The sequence below is a fragment of the Asterias rubens genome, chromosome 13 (genome assembly GCF_902459465.1).
Source record: "Asterias rubens chromosome 13, eAstRub1.3, whole genome shotgun sequence".
Taxonomy (NCBI): Eukaryota; Metazoa; Echinodermata; class Asteroidea; order Forcipulatida; family Asteriidae; genus Asterias; species Asterias rubens.
The window spans coordinates 11464060-11482946 of record NC_047074.1 but is presented as its reverse complement, the minus strand read 5'-3'; the positions used below and the strand labels follow the sequence as shown (position 1 = coordinate 11482946).

At 41.7% G+C, this 18887-nt stretch overlaps 1 non-coding gene across 1 annotated transcript; it reads left to right on the top strand.

The window, feature by feature from the left end:
• The first annotated feature begins 71 nt into the window (after positions 1-71).
• Trnac-aca lies at positions 72-144 on the top strand. The gene has a single exon. It is a non-coding gene; the product is annotated as a tRNA-Cys (tRNA).
• Positions 145-18887: the final 18743 nt, after the last annotated feature.

The window sequence follows — 18887 nt, the reverse complement described above, 5'->3', positions numbered from 1 at the left end:
TAACATCTATTATATCGTTGCGGTACCCGCTGCCAAAACATAGGATTCGAACTGCCTCTAGCTGCCGGGCAACCTCGGTAGTCTAGTTGGTAAGACAGTGCTCTACAATTGCAAGGGTCGTGGGTTCGAATCCCACCCGAGTAACATGCCTGTGATATTTGTTTACAGGACTCGGGAAAGTACTGAGTATACAGTGCTAACACACATCGGTGTTTGGGTAAAAACCAAAATTAATATTCTTTATCCCCGATGCAAATTTAACATCTATTATACACTGGGTGCGTTCGTTTAGCTTCCCTGGGTCGACCCCGGTTTGTGACATTGTTTTTTTTTCAGGACGAACGTGTGCAGATAATTACCCACGTTCGTCCTGGAAAAAAAAACGCCACACACCGGGGATGACCCAAGGAAGCTAAACGAACGCACCCTTAAAGTAAAAAAAAAAAAACCCCAAAAACGCCCTATTATTTAAAACAAGCATTGCTCGATAAAGGGCGTTGGTGTTACCTGATTTTTTTTTTATATTATTGGAATGTTCTTATATATACTATGCTATGACACTAAATCCGGGTCACTTCAAATGACTATTTGATTGGAGGTGTGTTAGCATTCTGATTTTTGTAGGAAAATAAAAGAGAAAAATCAAGTAATAACTTACACAATTATTAAGACAACTAACGGACGCATGTGTCACTTTTGAGGCGATCGTGGCCGAGTAGTCATGTACACCGGACTCAAGCTCCGGTGTTTCTGGTTAGCAAGATGTGGGTACAAGTACTGGTCATGACATTTCGTTGACCCAGAATCCAGGTGGGTACAAGCTGAGTCCTTTTGAATGTTCAAGTGACCCGGAATCCGGGAATCCGGGTCATTTGAATTGACCCGGAATCCGGGTCATTTCAAGTGACCCGGAATCCGGGTCATTTCAAGTGACCCGGAATCCGGGTCATTTCAAGTGACCCGGAATCCGGGTCATTTCAAGTGACCCGGAATCCGGGTCATTTCAAGTGACCCGGAATCCGGGTCATTTCAAGTGACCCGGAATCCGGGTCATTTCAAGTGACCCGGAATCCGGGTCAATTCAAGTGACCCGGAATCCGGGTCATTTCAAGTGACCCGGAATCCGGGTCATTTCAAGTGACCCGGAATCCGGGAATCCGGGTCATTTGAATTGACCCGGAATCCGGGTCATTTCAAGTGACCCGGAATCCGGGTCATTTCAAGTGACCCGGAATCCGGGTCATTTCAAGTGACCCGGAATCCGGGTCATTTCAAGTGACCCGGAATCCGGGTCATTTCAAGTGACCCGGAATCCGGGTCATTTCAAGTGACCCGGAATCAACGGACGCATGTGTCACTTTTGAGGCGATCGTGGCCGAGTAGTCATGTACACCGGACGCAAGCTCCGGTGTTTCTGGTTAGCAAGATGTGGGTACAAGTCCTGGTCATGACATTTCGTTGACCCAGAATCCAGGTGGGTACAAGCTGAGTCCTTTTGAATGTTCAAGTGACCCGGAATCCGGGAATCCGGGTCATTTGAATTGACCCGGAATCCGGGTCATTTCACGTGACCCGGAATCCGGGTTATTTCAAGTGAACCGGAATCCGGGTCATTTCAAGTGACCCGGAATCCGGGTCATTTCAAGTGACCCGGAATCCAGGAATCCGGGTCATTTGAATTGACCCGGAATCCGGGTCATTTCACGTGACCCGGAATCCGGGTTATTTCAAGTGAACCGGAATCCGGGTCATTTCAAGTGACCCGGAATCCGGGTCATTTCAAGTGACCTGGAATCCAGGTCATTTCAAGTGACCCGGAATCCGGGTCATTTCAAGTGACCCGGAATCCGGGTCATTTCAAGTGACCGGGAATCCGGGTCACTTCAAATGACTATTTGATTGGAGGTGTGTTAGCATTCTGATTTTTGTAGGAAAATAAAAGAGAAAAATCAAGTAATAACTTACACAATTATTCAGACAACTAATGGACGCATGTGTCACTTTTGAAGCGATCGTGGCCGAGTGGTCATGTACACCGGTCTCAAGCTCCGGTGTATCTGGTTAGCAAGATGTGGGTACAAGTCCTGGTCATGACAATCCGGGTCATTTCAAGTGACCCGGAATCCGGGTCATTTCAAGTGACCCGGAATCCGGGTCATTTCAAGTGACCCGGAATCCGGGTCATTTCACGTCACTTCACGTCACTTCAAATGACTATTTGATTGGAGGTGTGTTAGCATTCTGATTTTTGTAGGAAAATAAAAGAGAAAAATCAAGTAATAACTTACACAATTATTCAGACAACTAATGGACGCATGTGTCACTTTTGAGGCGATCGTGGCCGAGTGGTCATGTACACCGGTCTCAAGCTCCGGTGTATCTGGTTAGCAAGATGTGGGTACAAGTCCTGGTCATGACAATCCGGGTCATTTCAAGTGACCCGGAATCCGGGTCATTTCAAGTGACCCGGAATCCGGGTCATTTCAAGTGACCCGGAATCCGGGTCATTTCAAGTGACCCGGAATCCGGGTCATTTCAAGTGACCCGGAATCCGGGTCATTTCAAGTGACCCGGAATCCGGGTCATTTCAAGTGACCCGGAATCCGGGTCATTTCAAGTGACCCGGAATCCGGGTCATTTCAAGTGACCCGGAATCCGGGTCATTTCAAGTGACCCGGAATCCGGGTCATTTCACGTGACCCGGAATCCGGGTTATTTCAAGTGAACCGGAATCCGGGTCATTTCAAGTGACCCGGAATCCGGGTCATTTCAAGTGACCCGGAATCCAGGAATCCGGGTCATTTGAATTGACCCGGAATCCGGGTCATTTCACGTGACCCGGAATCCGGGTTATTTCAAGTGAACCGGAATCCGGGTCATTTCAAGTGACCCGGAATCCGGGTCATTTCAAGTGACCTGGAATCCAGGTCATTTCAAGTGACCCGGAATCCGGGTCATTTCAAGTGACCCGGAATCCGGGTCATTTCAAGTGACCGGGAATCCGGGTCACTTCAAATGACTATTTGATTGGAGGTGTGTTAGCATTCTGATTTTTGTAGGAAAATAAAAGAGAAAAATCAAGTAATAACTTACACAATTATTCAGACAACTAATGGACGCATGTGTCACTTTTGAAGCGATCGTGGCCGAGTGGTCATGTACACCGGTCTCAAGCTCCGGTGTATCTGGTTAGCAAGATGTGGGTACAAGTCCTGGTCATGACAATCCGGGTCATTTCAAGTGACCCGGAATCCGGGTCATTTCAAGTGACCCGGAATCCGGGTCATTTCAAGTGACCCGGAATCCGGGTCATTTCACGTCACTTCACGTCACTTCAAATGACTATTTGATTGGAGGTGTGTTAGCATTCTGATTTTTGTAGGAAAATAAAAGAGAAAAATCAAGTAATAACTTACACAATTATTCAGACAACTAATGGACGCATGTGTCACTTTTGAGGCGATCGTGGCCGAGTGGTCATGTACACCGGTCTCAAGCTCCGGTGTATCTGGTTAGCAAGATGTGGGTACAAGTCCTGGTCATGACAATCCGGGTCATTTCAAGTGACCCGGAATCCGGGTCATTTCAAGTGACCCGGAATCCGGGTCATTTCAAGTGACCCGGAATCCGGGTCATTTCAAGTGACCCGGAATCCGGGTCATTTCAAGTGACCCGGAATCCGGGTCATTTCAAGTGACCCGGAATCCGGGTCATTTCAAGTGACCCGGAATCCGGGTCATTTCAAGTGACCCGGAATCCGGGTCATTTCAAGTGACCCGGAATCCGGGTCATTTCAAGTGACCCGGAATCCGGGTCATTTCAAGTGACCCGGAATCCGGGTTATTTCAAGTGACCCGGAATCCGGGTCATTTCAAGTGACCCGGAATCCGGGTCATTTCAAGTGACCCGGAATCCGGGTCATTTCAAGTGACCCGGAATCCGGGTCATTTCAAGTGACCCGGAATCCGGGTCATTTCAAGTGACCCGGAATCCGGGTCATTTCAAGTGACCCGGAATCCGGGTCATTTCAAGTGACCCGGAATCCGGGTCATTTCACGTGACCCGGAATCCGGGTCATTTCACGTGACCCGGAATCCGGGTCATTTCACGTGACCCGGAATCCGGGTCATTTCACGTGACCCGGAATCCGGGTCATTTCAAGTGACCCGGAATCCGGGTCATTTCAAGTGACCCGGAATCCGGGTCATTTCAAGTGACCCGGAATCCGGGTCATTTCAAGTGACCCGGAATCCGGGTCATTTCAAGTGACCCGGAATCCGGGTAATTTCAAGTGACCCGGAATCCGGGTCATTTCAAGTGACCCGGAATCCGGGTCATTTCAAGTGACCCGGAATCCGGGTCATTTCAAGTGACCCGGAATCTGGGTCATTTCAAGTGACCGGGAATCCGGGTCACTTCAAATGACTATTTGATTGGAGGTGTGTTAGCATTCTGATTTTTGTAGGAAAATAAAAGATAAAAATCAAGTAATAACTTACACAATTATTCAGACAACTAATGGACGCATGTGTCACTTTTGAAGCGATCGTGGCCGAGTGGTCATGTACACCGGTCTCAAGCTCCGGTGTATCTGGTTAGCAAACTGTGGGTACAAGTCCTGGTCATGACAATCCGGGTCATTTCAAGTGACCCGGAATCCGGGTCATTTCAAGTGACCCGGAATCCGGGTCATTTCACGTCACTTCACGTCACTTCAAATGACTATTTGATTGGAGGTGTGTTAGCGTTCTGATTTTTGTAGGAAAATAAAAGAGAAAAATCAAGTAATAACTAACACAATTATTCAGACAACTAATGGACGCATGTGTCACTTTTGAGGCGATCGTGGCCGAGTGGTCATGTACACCGGTCTCAAGCTTCGGTGTATCTGGTTAGCAAGATGTGGGTACAAGTCCTGGTCATGACAATCCGGGTCATTTCAAGTGACCCGGAATCCGGGTCATTTCAAGTGACCCAGAATCCGGGTCATTTCAAGTGACCCGGAATCCGGGTCATTTCACGTGACCCGGAATCCGGGTCATTTCAAGTGACCCGGAATCCGGGTCATTTCACGTGACCCGGAATCCGGGTCATTTCAAGTGACCCGGAATCCGGGTCATTTCAAGTTACCCGGAATCCGGGTCATTTCAAGTGACCCGGAATCCGGGTCATTTCAAGTGACCCAGAATCCGGGTCATTTCACGTGACCCGGAATCTGGGTCATTTCAAGTGACCCGGAATCCGGGTCATTTCAAGTGACCCGGAATCCGGGTCATTTCAAGTGACCCGGAATCCGGGTCATTTCAAGTGACCCGGAATCCGGGTCATTTCAAGTGACCCGGAATCCGGGTCATTTCAAGTGACCCGGAATCCGGGTCATTTCAAGTGACCCGTGAATCCGGGTCAAGTGACCCGGAACCCGGGTCATTTGAATTGACCCGGAATCCGGGTCACTTCAAATGACTATTTGATTGGAGGTGTGTTAGCATTCTGATTTTTGTAGGAAAATAAAAGAGAAAAATCAAGTAATAACTTACACAATTATTAAGACAACTAACGGACGCATGTGTCACTTTTGAGGCGATCGTGGCCGAGTAGTCATGTACACCGGATTCAAGCTCCGGTGTTTCTGGTTAGCAAGATGTGGGTACAAGTCCTGGTCATGACATTTCGTTGACCCGGAATCCAGGTGGGTACAAGCTGAGTCCATTTGAATGTTCAAGTGACCCGGAATCCGGGAATCCGGGTCATTTGAATTGACCCGGAATCCGGGTCACTTCAAATGACTATTTGATTGGAGTCGTGTTAGCATTCTGATTTTTGTAGGAAAATAAAAGAGAAAAATCAAGTAATAACTTACACAATTATTAAGACAACTAACGGACGCATGTGTCACTTTTGAGGCGATCGTGGCCGAGTAGTCATGTACACCGGACTCAAGCTCCGGTGTTTCTGGTTAGCAAGATGTGGGTACAAGTCCTGGTCATGACATTTCGTTGACCCGGAATCCAGGTGGGTACAAGCTGAGTCCTTTTGAATGTTCAAGTGACCCGGAATCCGGGAATCCGGGTCATTTGAATTGACCCGGAATCCGGGTCACTTCAAATGACTATTTGATTGGAGTCGTGTTAGCATTCTGATTTTTGTAGGAAAATAAAAGAGAAAAATCAAGTAATAACTTACACAATTATTAAGACAACTAACGGACGCATGTGTCACTTTTGAGGCGATCGTGGCCGAGTAGTCATGTACACCGGACTCAAGCTCCGGTGTTTCTGGTTAGCAAGATGTGGGTACAAGTCCTGGTCATGACATTTCGTTGACCCGGAATCCAGGTGGGTACAAGCTGAGTCCTTTTGAATGTTCAAGTGACCCGGAATCCGGGAATCCGGGTCATTTGAATTCACCCGGAATCCGGGTCATTTAAAGTGATCCGGAATACCGGGTCATTTCACGTGACCCGGAATCCGGGTCATTTCAAGTGACCCGGCATCCGGGTCATTTCAAGTGACCCGAAATCCGGGTCATTTCAAATGACCCGGAATCCGGGTCATTTCAAGTGACCTGGAATCCGGGTCATTTGAAGTGACCCGGAATCCGAGTCATTTGAAGTGACCCGGAATCCGGGTCATTTCAAGTGACCCGGAATCCGGGTCATTTTAAGTGACCCGGAACCCGGGTCATTTGAATTGACCCGGAATCCGGGTCACTTCAAATGACTATTTGATTGGAGGTGTGTTAGCATTCTGATTTTTGTAGGAAAATAAAAGAGAAAAATCAAGTAATAACTTACACAATTATTAAGACAACTAACGGACGCATGTGTCACTTTTGAGGCGATCGTGGCCGAGTGGTCATGTACACCGGACTCAAGCTCCGGTGTTTCTGGTTAGCAAGATGTGGGTACAAGTCCTGGTCATGACATTTCGTTGACCCGGAATCCAGGTGGGTACAAGCTGAGTCCTTTTGAATGTTCAAGTGACCCGGAATCCGGGTCATTTGAAATGACCCAGAATCCGGGTCATTTCAAATGACTATTTGATTAGAGGTGTGTTAGCATTCTGAAACATTTGAACATTCAAAAGGACCCGCCATGTACCCACCCGGAATCCGGGTCATTTCAAGTGACCCGGAATCCGGGTCATTTCAAGTGACCCGGAATCCGGGTCATTTGAAATGACCCGGAATCCGGGTCACTTCAAATGACTATTTGATTGGAGGTGTGTTAGGATTCTGATTTTTGCTTTTGAACAATACTGTTGTAGACGCTCTACTTGTTCATCACACGATTTACTTGTTGACACCGCCAATGACCCGGAATCCGAATCCGAAATCTGGAATCCAGAATCCGGGTCATTTCAAGTGACCCGGAATCCGGGTCATTTGAATTGACCCGGAATCCGGGTCATTTCCAGTGACCCGGAATCTGGGTCATTTGAATTGACCCGGAATCCGGGTCATTTCAAGTGACCCGGAATCCTCGAGCTCTTAGCTGTCATGGCGGTGTCAACAAGTAAATCGTGTGATGAACGAGTAGGGCATCTACAACAGTATTGTTCAAAAGCATGCAACAACGTAATTGAGTATCAAGCATGAATTACAAAGAAGAAAGCCAAAAGAGGGTTGTGGGTTTCCAGGTGAAAAAGCACTCATACGAAAAAAAAAAAAAAAAAAAAAAAGGTTTTCGGATATTATTCGCAGCGGCAGTATGTGAAGCCCGCAATGACAGCATGCTGGAATGCCCGGCTAAGTCATCCGGAAAACTTTGCTCGCCGGACATCTGAGACCGTGAATACAGAGTGTCGAAATGCCCGCTGACTTACCATCCGGAACTTTGAGAACAACGACATCTACCATAACACCGGTCATTACCATGCAGCGAAGGCTTGCTCCTTACACTCTTCTGCCATGATCATGGCTCTTTCCATTGGCGTCAATCAGAAGGGGGGGGGCACAGGGGGCATTGTCCCCGTCATCTTTTGGAGGGTGAGGGACACAATATCAAATGTCCCGACCCCCCATCTTTTTGACCACCTTTATCATGAACCCCAAGCTTTTACTAATGTAAGACCAAACCTGGTGTGGCCATCCCATGTGCATTAATCCTGGGGACAAAGGATGACACAACTTGTTAAAGGGTGGGGGACACTATATTAAATGTCCCCCCTCAAAACTGGCCCTAGATAGCATCACAGAGCAGCTAAAATGCAAAATTTCCTGGGCCCTTAATCTGGCCTGCACCCAGCGCCGTAAATGCTTCTCACACGCATACCCCATCGTTGACAGATTTGCTCCTCCCCCTTGAAAGAGTGGAAGGGACGTGAACCCCCCCCCCACCCCATTTTCGAAGGGTTCCCCCTGTCTTTTGACCCCCCCTTTATAATGAAAGTCAGGTTTTGCACTATATGTAAAAAGGCCAAACCCTGTGCCCAAAACGCTGTGTCCCGTCAAATTGCCATCAATCCTGGGGGGGGGGGGACCACAATGTTCCCCAGTTTTGTTAACTCGTGTGTCGTAAAAGAGCACGTAAGTTCGTGTCATCTCCATACTTTTTAGTTTTCTTGTAGTTACTGGATGTTTACTCTACGGTGACACGCTATGGTCTCTGTCTGTCATTGCCGTTATGCGGGCTCTGCCTGTGGCTAGTTCGAGTGATATAGTTTTACCCAGGGAACTCCGCACGCAAGTCTGTTCCATTTGACACCACATTCAATTGAGACGTTTCTGAGTTCATTGTTTTCTTTTCCAGGAAACCTTGCGTACAAACGTTGCAAACAATCCACTACACATTTTTATACCCATCTTATTTTGTTAATAATGAAAGTTCAAGTATTTCTAAAATTCAAAACTGGGCCTAAATTCTACTGCTTAAATTTTGAAGGCTTATTGTTCTGTTTCGTTTGGCATTGGGTCTCTAAATGGCCTAAGATTGCACCACAGAGCATCTAGAATGCCGTAAAGGCTTCACACTCGCGTGCTCAGTCTTTGACAGATTTGCACCTGAACTTGATGCTCAAAAGGTTCCATGTAATAATGTCCACCGGACGGTTTTGCATATGCAATCGTGTCCGCCTGGACGCTGCTGCATCTGTCTTGCACTAAAAAAAAAACGCCCTTGGTCGACAGACCACGTTCGCCATTTGTTTAACAAGCTAACAGCATGTCATGAATGACATGGGAAATGTTCGGCCGTTCTGTATATTCACTGCAATCATAAAATACGTGAATATTCATGCTGCATATACGTAGGTTCAGTGCATGCACGCTTGCTTACGCACGCACATACATGTACGTTCTGTAATCCTGTATTGGAACAATCCCCATTAATTGGTTTTGTACACAAATGACTAGTGAGGACACCTGAAAACAAAGAACCGACTAGTGAGGACCTAGTGTCCCTATTGTAAAATGTCCTCGGACGAAACACACGCACACACAACGTTAGAGGACACCTATTGTACTTTCTGTTGTTCCTGTATTGGAACAATCCCCATTGGTTTTGTACACAAATGGCTAGTGAGGACACCTGAAAACAAAGAACCGACTAGTGAGGACCTATTGTCCCTTTTGTTAAAAATGTCCTCGGACGTAAGTGCAGTACACAAAAAAAACACACACGCATAGGCCACATTTGAAGTAATAAGGCCTTAAAGACACATGCCATCTTTGTCAATAATATTGTCAAAGACCAGTATTATCACTTGGTGTATCCAAACGTATGCATAAAACAACAAGCCTGTGAAAATTTAATAGGAGACTTTCCAACGCTAGGCGGCAGCAGACATACCGGGTAAATTCCCATTGTTTACGTAGTTCTGAACATGCGCATAATTCTGAGAACAATGGATTTACCCGGTAAGTCTGCTGCCCTCTATCGTCCCAGAAAGTCTCCCATTGGTCGTCGAACAAGTTGTGTGCAGTGCCTTAAATTCGAGACCTATAGGCAGTGAGGTCTCGAATTCAATTCAAATATTATTTGAGTGAGAAATTACTTCTTTCTCAAAAACCACGTTACTTCAGAGGGAGCCGTTTCTCGCAATGTTTTATATTATCAATAGCCTTTCATTTCTCGTTTTTATGCTACAATTATTTTGAGTAATTACCGATAGTGTCCAATGCCTTTAAACAATAATAATGACTGGTCAGTAAACAAATCTTGGTGATTGGTATTTTTTTTTCAGTTGTGTGTCGAGTCGAGTAACATAATTGCCGCGAGCACATCCTATACACTACCATACAACAACATTATCCTGAAAGCTTAGGGCTACATTGAAAGGAAATGATCATAATGGAAAGACATAATTATATTTCTCGCATAGCCGTTAAGTGTGCGAGCCAATGGTTCAAACACAACAAACAAGAAATATTTATGAAACATACTACATTCTACATCTTGTTTTTCTTTTCTTTTTTAATAATAGGGAAAAAGTATATATCAGGCCCGAATGCTTCGTTTTGAAACGGAAAGGGCACCGAGGCATTTTCTCTCTGGTAAAGGGCACAATTTTTTTATGACTATAAGTGAATTGTTAATTTCTGCTGGGCACCAAGGGCACCAAGGTAATGACCAGGGGGCATGGAGGCGTATCAGGCCCGGTAATTATGATTTGATAAATTAACAGGAACTATCATGCTAAAAATAACAAAGTGACAGCAGGTTTAAATAATGTCAGTACTTAAAGGGTCTATCTACCTTTTCCAAACAAAAAACACAATGCCAACAGATTAACACTAAACTTACACCGTTTGAAGATTATGATAGATTAAAGCTTCCCGTGAAATATTTAATTACTGGTGCTACAGTTTTTTGAGAAATAATTAAAAATAAAATCGTCTTAGTTTTAGCATGTTAAAACTTTATTATTATTATTATTATTATTATTATTATTATTTATTCGACCAATACAAGGTACAACAAACAAGTTACAATAGCACAAGACAGAACATTAACGGGAAAAAAAAAACAATTATGAAAAAGCAAGAAATAAGGAAAATAAATACCTAATTAAATAAAATAAAAGAATAAATAAGGTTATATTAAATTAACTTAAATAAATTATTTGAAAAAGAAAACAAAAGCAAAAAATAAACACAATAAAAGGGCGGCTGAGGGCGGAGCATGCAGGAGGAAAACAGAACCAAATGGGAACGACAACCAGAAGGGATAAAAAACAAGGACAAATCATGCGGGTCAGGGGTAACAAAAGTAAACCAAATTACTGTTGCTCGGAAGCATGCTGCCCCACGCATGACCAACAAACACAATGAACTAACCAGTTATAACCAATTAAAACTGGTTAGTGGGATTTGACATGCTAAAATATTGTCCGTCTCATATGAGACAAAAATTATTCTGTCACTTGTTTAACTCATTTCTCAAAAACTACAAAAACTCAGAAAGTAATATTTGAAGGGAATATTTCCACTGTCATCATCTTCAAACCCTGTGTAGGTTTAAAGGCAGCGGACACTATTGGCAATTGTCAGAGACCAGTCTTCTCACTACGTGTATCTCAACATATGCATAAAATAACAAACCTGTGAAAATTAGAGCTCGATTGGTCGTCGGAGTTGCGAGATAACTATGAAAGAAAAAAACACCCATGTCGCACGAAGTTGTGTGCTTTCAGATGCTTGATTTCGAGACCTCAAATTCTAAACTTGAATCAAATTCCTGGAAAATTACTTCTTTCTCGAAAACTACGTCACTTCAGAGGGAGCCGTTTCTCATAATGTTTTATACTATCAACCTCTCCACATTACTTGTTACCAAATAATGAGGTTTTATGCTGATAATTATTTTGAGTAATTACCAATAGTGTCCACTGCCTTTAATACAAATCTGTGGCCTTTTTGAAAAACTATACCCAATCTCTTTAATTGGTGTTATGATGGTTTTTTTTCTCTTTCTTTTCTTATGAACCTTGATTCAGAAACCTCTATTGGGAACACATCATTAACCACCGAGACCTCTAAACTATATCAATAGGCGCACATCTCTCCCCGCTTCAGTCTTCTGACGATGACTAGAGCAAGCTAGTCGAAACGTTGGGACCAATTAAAGGAACACGTTGCCTTGGATCGGTCGAGTTGGTCTTTGGAAAGCGTTTTGTGACCGTTTGTTATAAAATGCATATGGTTAGAAAGATGATGTAAAAGTAGAAAGATGTAAAAGTAGAATACAATGATCTACACAAATATGCCTCGAAATTGCGTGGTTTTCTTGTTACCTCGTCCAATAACACGGTCGGCCATTTATGGGAGTCAAAATTTTGACTCCCATAAAATTAATGGCCGACCGTGATAGTTCGCGACGTAAAAAGAAAACCGTGCAACTTTGAGTGATACTTGTGTGGATCATTATATTCTATTGTTAAAACATCTTTCTAACCATATGCATTTCATAACAAACGATTTCAAACGCTTTTCAAAGACCAACTCGATCCAAGGCAACGTGTTCCTTTAAGAACTCACTCCGCGTTAGTGAAGTTTATAACGAATCCCTCGATCGATCCAGAGCCCCTGCCGATTATCTACCTTCCGCTCAGGTAGTAGTTAAAAAGGAGAAAAACATTTTCATAACTGAGAAGTCTCCCAAATTCCGAAAAATTTTTCCGCGATAGAATATAAAAGCAAGCAAAATTGTTCTCAAACGAACGTCTACCTCTGGCAAGTAGATGCACACATTGTGCTTTGGCAAACCATGTAATTATTTTTTTGCAAGTGCATTAGCCTTTTTTTCTTTTGCGATTCTTGTTTTTGGAAGTTGCCTATTTTAATATTAAATCCAGTCTTTTGTTTGTAAGTGTAAAATATTTAGCAAGGACTATTCGTTTTGGGGGGAAGTAATATAAGCCGAGTCTTGTTTTTTGTCAAGTATAGCAATTCTTGTCTTTTAAAGTATAATTGTCGAGTCTTTTGAGGGGAAGTATTTAGGCGAGTCGTGGTTTTTAAAGTTTATTTGTAGCAATTCTTGTTTTTTATTTACAGGTTTGTCATTTCATGCCGTAAGTATATCGGGGATGTTCATCCCCCCCCCCCCCTCCATCCCCCGCTCCATTGGTGTTACTTCTTGCCGTGAGTTTTTTTTTTTGAACATATCTACTTTCTCGTTGAAATCCTCTCTGTTGTCTGGCGTTTCTTGCAAAACGGGGTGTGGGGAGGGGGGGGGGGGTCTCCGTATAGATGAATGCGTAGTCTTGGTGCAAGACGTTTCTCATTCACTCGCCACGAACCTGTGTTGATGAATGAGTGAGTCGGCCGCACTGTGACGAGAAACGTCTTGCACCAAGACTAACGAATGTGTTGAACACAATTGTGGAGGTGGGATGGGGATTTATGAAGGGAATGGTATAGGTTTCACCATAGAGCTCTAAGGTTTCACTCAGTGGGTTTGGTAAAGACTTGGGTGTCTAGTTGCTGTGTCACACTCGGCTAAATTCGTGCTTTCGTGCATTTACACACCGTCCGGTCATGTCATGACTTAACAATTCTTATGATACAACCTGCGTGTACGTCAGTTTACTTGTTGCTGTAAAACCACTATAAAAGCTGTCATGTCCGTGGTAACTTAACGCCTGTTAATGCAGACTTTAACTGCGCTTACACCAGTTTAATTTGTGCTGTAAATAAACCACTATAAACTGTCCTGTCATGGTAACGCCTGTTAATACAGACTTTAACTGCCTTACACCAGTTTAATTTGTGCTGTAAATAAACCACTATAAACTGTCCTGTCATGGTAACCAGACTTAAACTGCGTTTACGCCAGTTTACTTTTTGCTGTAAAACCACTGTAAGCTGTCATGTCCGTGGTAACTTAAAGGCAGTGGACACTATTGGTATTTGTCAAAGACTATCCTTCACAGTTGGTGTCTTAACATATGCATACAATAACAAACATGTGAAAATTTGAGCTCAATCTGTCATCGAACTTGCGATATAATAATGAAAGAAAAAACACCATTGTCACATGAAGGTGTATGCGTTTAGATGGTTCATTTCGAGACCTCAAGTTCTAAATCTGAGGTCTCGAAATCAAATTCGTGGAAAATTACTTCTTTCTCAAAAAGTATGGCAGTTCAGAGGGAGCCGTTTCTCACAATGTTTTATCCCATCAACCTCTCCCCATTACTGGTCACCAAGAAAGATTTTATGCTAGTAATTATTTTGAGTAATTACCAATAGTGTCCACTGCCTTTAACGCCTGTTAATACAGACTTTAACTGCGCTTACACCAGTTTAATTTTGTTCTGTAAACCGTTAACATGTAACAATTCAGGCAATGGTTACTTACTACAGTTCTGACACAGACTTGAACTTCATTACGCAAGTTTAATTTGTGCTTTTAACATTAACACATAAACTGTCCTGTCATGGTAACTTAAAGGTAAGGTACACGTTTGGTAATGACTCAAAACGAAATATTAACTTAAAAACTGACTTGGTAACGAGCATTGGAGAGCTGTTGATATAGTATAAAACATTTTGGAAACGACTACTTCTCAAGTAACGTAGTTTTTTTTTAACATAGAATTTCTCACTAAAATATTAAGAGACTTCTAGCTAGAAGTCTTTTATTTCTATCTGAAAGCACACAAATTCGTGCAACAAGAGTGTTTTTTCTTTCATAATTTTCTAGCAACTTTGATGACCAAATGAGCCCAAATTTTCACAGGCTTGTTGTTTTATGCTTTGGATGGGATACACCATGGTGAGAACACTGGTTTTTGGCAATGCCTTTAACACGTCTTATATAAACTTTAAATTAATGCGTTTCAGTTTAATTTGTGCTGTGAGCCACTTATACATGTACTGTCTTATACTGCGTTTACCTCGGATTATTTGTTGCTGTAAACATCGTTAGTTTCTTGTGTGATAATTACAATCAGTTAAACATCTTTAGTATACAGACTTAAACTGCGCTTACCTCGGTTAAATAGTTTGTGCTGTAAATTATTAGTTTCTCGTGTGATAATTACAATCAGGTAAACATCTTAGTATACAGACTTAAACTGCGCTTACCTCGATTAAATAGTTTGTGTTATAAATCATTAGTTTCTCGTGTGATAATTACAATCAGGTAAACATCTTAGTATACAGACTGAAACTGCGCTTACCTCGGTTAAATAGTTTGTGCTGTAAATCATTAGTTTATCCTGTGATCATTACAATCAGTTAAACATCTTAGTATACAGACTTAAACTGCGCTTACCTCGGTTAAATAGTTTGTGTTGTAAATCATTAGTTTCTCCTGAGATAATTACAATCAGTTAAACATCTTAGTATACAGACTTAAACTGCGCTTACGTCGGTTAAATAGTTTGTGTTGTAAATCATTAGTTTCTCCTGAAATAATTACAATCAGTTAAACATCTTAGTATACAGACTTAAACTGCGCTTACCTCGGTTAAATAGTTTGTGCTGTAAATCATTAGTTTATCCTGTGATCATTACAATCAGTTAAACATCTTAGTATACAGACTTAAACTGCGCTTACCTCGGTTAAATAGTTTGTGTTGTAAATCATTAGTTTCTCCTGAGATAATTACAATCAGTTAAACATCTTAGTATACAGACTTAAACTGCGCTTACGTCGGTTAAATAGTTTGTGTTGTAAATCATTAGTTTCTCCTGAGATAATTACAATCAGTTAAACATCTTAGTATACAGACTTAAACTGCGCTTACCTCGGTTAAATAGTTTGTGCTGTAAATCATTAGTTATCATGAGATCATTACAATCAGTTAAACATCTTAGTATACAGCCTTACACTGCGCTTACCTCGGTTAAATAGTTTGTGCTGTGAATCATTAGTTTATCCTGTGATCATTACATCAGTTAAACATCTTAGTATACAGACTTAAACTGCGCTTACCTCGGTTAAACAGTTTGTGCTGTAAATCATTAGTTTCTCGTGTGATAATTACAATCAGGTAAACATCTTAGTATACAGACTTAAACTGCGCTTACCTCGATTAAATAGTTTGTGTTATAAATCATTAGTTTCTCGTGTGATATTTACAATCAGGTAAACATCTTAGTATACAGACTTAAACTGCGCTTACCTCGGTTAAATAGTTTGTGCTGTAAATCATTAGTTTATCCTGAGATCATTACAATCAGTTAAACATCTTCGTATACAGACTTAAACTGCGCTTACCTCGGTTAAATAGTTTGTGTTGTAAATCATTAGTTTCTCCTGAGATCATTACAATCAGTAAAGGCAATGGACACATTGGTAATTGTCAAAGACTAGCCTTCACTGTTAGTGTATCTCAACATATGCATAAAATAACAAACCTGTGAAAATTTGAGCTCAATCGGTCATCGAAGTTGCGAGATAATAATGAAAGAAAAATTACACTTGTCAAACGAAGATGTGTGCGTTTAGATGGTTGATTTTGAGACCTCAAGTTCTAAATCTGAGGTCTCGAAATCAAATTCGTGGAAAATTACTTCTTTCTCGAAAAGTATGGCACTTCAGAGGGAGCCGTTTCTCACAATGTTTTATACTATCAACCTCTCCCCATTACTCGCCACCAAGAAAGGTTTTATGCTAATCATTATTTTGAGTAATTACCAATAGTGTCCACTGCCTTTTAACATCTTAGTATACAGACTTAAATCCTTAGTTTCTCCTGTGATAATTACAATTAGTTTAACTTCTTAGTATACAGACTTTAACTGTGTTTACCTCGGTTAAATAGTTTGTGTTGTAAATCACTTATACATGTAAACTGCCACATGGTACGAATACTTTCGGCTCAACTTATTTTCAGATTTAAACTAGGTGTACCTCGGTTAAATAGTTTGTACTAAAATATTTTGAATAATTACCAGACGTGTCTATCCATTGCCTTTAAAACCACACTATTCATATATACGGAGCTATGTCCTATACACATCTTTTCCCCTTTATTCACTTTTTGTGCAAAATTGGAAGTTTACCGACATCTATACATCCACAGTGCCCATTATGCTCATTGACGACTGAAAACGCAGAAACAGGTATCCCGGTGCGTGTTTTTCCCCCAAACGACATTGCAATATTGTTTTTTCCTGCCGCTGTGATTGGCTCTTTCCGTCAGATTAAGTCATCATGAAATTGGCCTGCTCTTTCACCAAATCATTGCAATGTCGTTTGGGGAAAATAATCGCATCCCTGGTTGCCAAACATGTGTGTGAAGGGGGAGGGGGAGGGGGGGGTGTGGTCGTACAATTCATTCATAGATAGATGAATAGATAGATAGATATAGATAGATAGATATATAGATAGATATAATTATAGATAGTTGTGAGATAGATATTGATGAAAAAAAAAATCGGCATATTTTTCTCTCTTCAGAGCCATTACTCTCACAAATTTAGTAAGTGGTTGTACCCGTTAAGTTTATTCACACCATGTAAAGCTTTAAACATCACTCTTGAGATCTTCTTTCATCTCAAGCCCGACGGCCTCTTCAAGTTGAGGACTACATGCTTAACCGATTTAGGCTATCAACCCCAAATAACCGCCACAAGCGGGACGTTGCCGCCTATACTCCTGCAGCTATAACAGGGTCAGCCTCTTCACTCTTACTAGTTCTTATGGATGTACATGTACTATGTAGGCCTGGATATATCATCCACCAGGGGCCAATTAAGCTGCTTTAGAAAAAAAATTGCTTAAGCACAAAAATAGCTTGCTTAATTTACACATGCTACCGGCCAAAATTTCATGCCATTGCTTACATTGCTTATGACTGATATTTAGCTGTTGTTTACTTAGCGTAACAATTGAGTGGAGTCTAGGCCGGTAATCTGATTTTACTAAGCATGATTTGTTTTGCTTAAGCAAAATGTTGTGCTTAAGCAGCTCTATGAAATTGGGCCCAGGAGACTGGCTGGTGTAGTATACTAGAATTACAACTAGGCTGATGTGAGGTTGATTATACGGGCATGCGTAAAATGACAATAACGTTAATTACCAGACAATTATAACGTTGCAATGAATATGCTTTGATATACTTATAGATGATGCCATCTTTATATGCCGTTTTTTAACCTCAAAGACACTGGACACTATTTGTAATTACAAATATATAGGAGAGCTGTTGAAAGTAGAAAACATTGTGAGAAACGGCTCCCTCTGAAACAATCTTTATTTTTTGAGAAAAGAGGTAATTTCTCACACAAACATTTGAATCTAAAAACGGAAGCCTTTTTTTGAGGCATCTGAACACAAAATTGTGTTCTTTTTCATTATTTTCTTGTATTAACTACGATGACAAATTGGTTCATTTTGCAAATTTGTTTTTTTTGTGCATACTATGTTTGGATACAGCACCAAGTCAGGATACTGTCTTTGTTTTCTTGTATTAACTACGATGACAAATTGGTTCATTTTGCAAATTTGTTTTTTTGGTGCATACTATGTTTGGATACAGCACCAAGTCAGGATACTGTCTTTGTTTTCTTGTATTAACTACGATGACAAATTGGTTCATTTTGCAAATTTGTTTTTTTGGTGCATACTATGTTTGGATACAGCACCAAGTCAGGATACTGTCTTTGTTTTCTTGTATTAACTACGATGACAAATTGGTTCATTTTTGCAAATTTGTTTTTTTGGTGCATACTATGTTTGGATACAGCACCAAGTCAGGATACTGTCTTTGTTTTCTTGTATTAACTACGATGACAAATTGGTTCATTTTTGCAAATTTGTTTTTTTTGTGCATACTATGTTCGGATACAGCACCAAGTCAGGATACTGTCTTTGTTTTCTTGTATTAACTACGATGACAAATTGGTTCATTTTGCAAATTTGTTTTTTTGGTGCATACTATGTTTGGATACAGCACCAAGTCAGGATACTGTCTTTGTTTTCTTGTATTAACTACGAT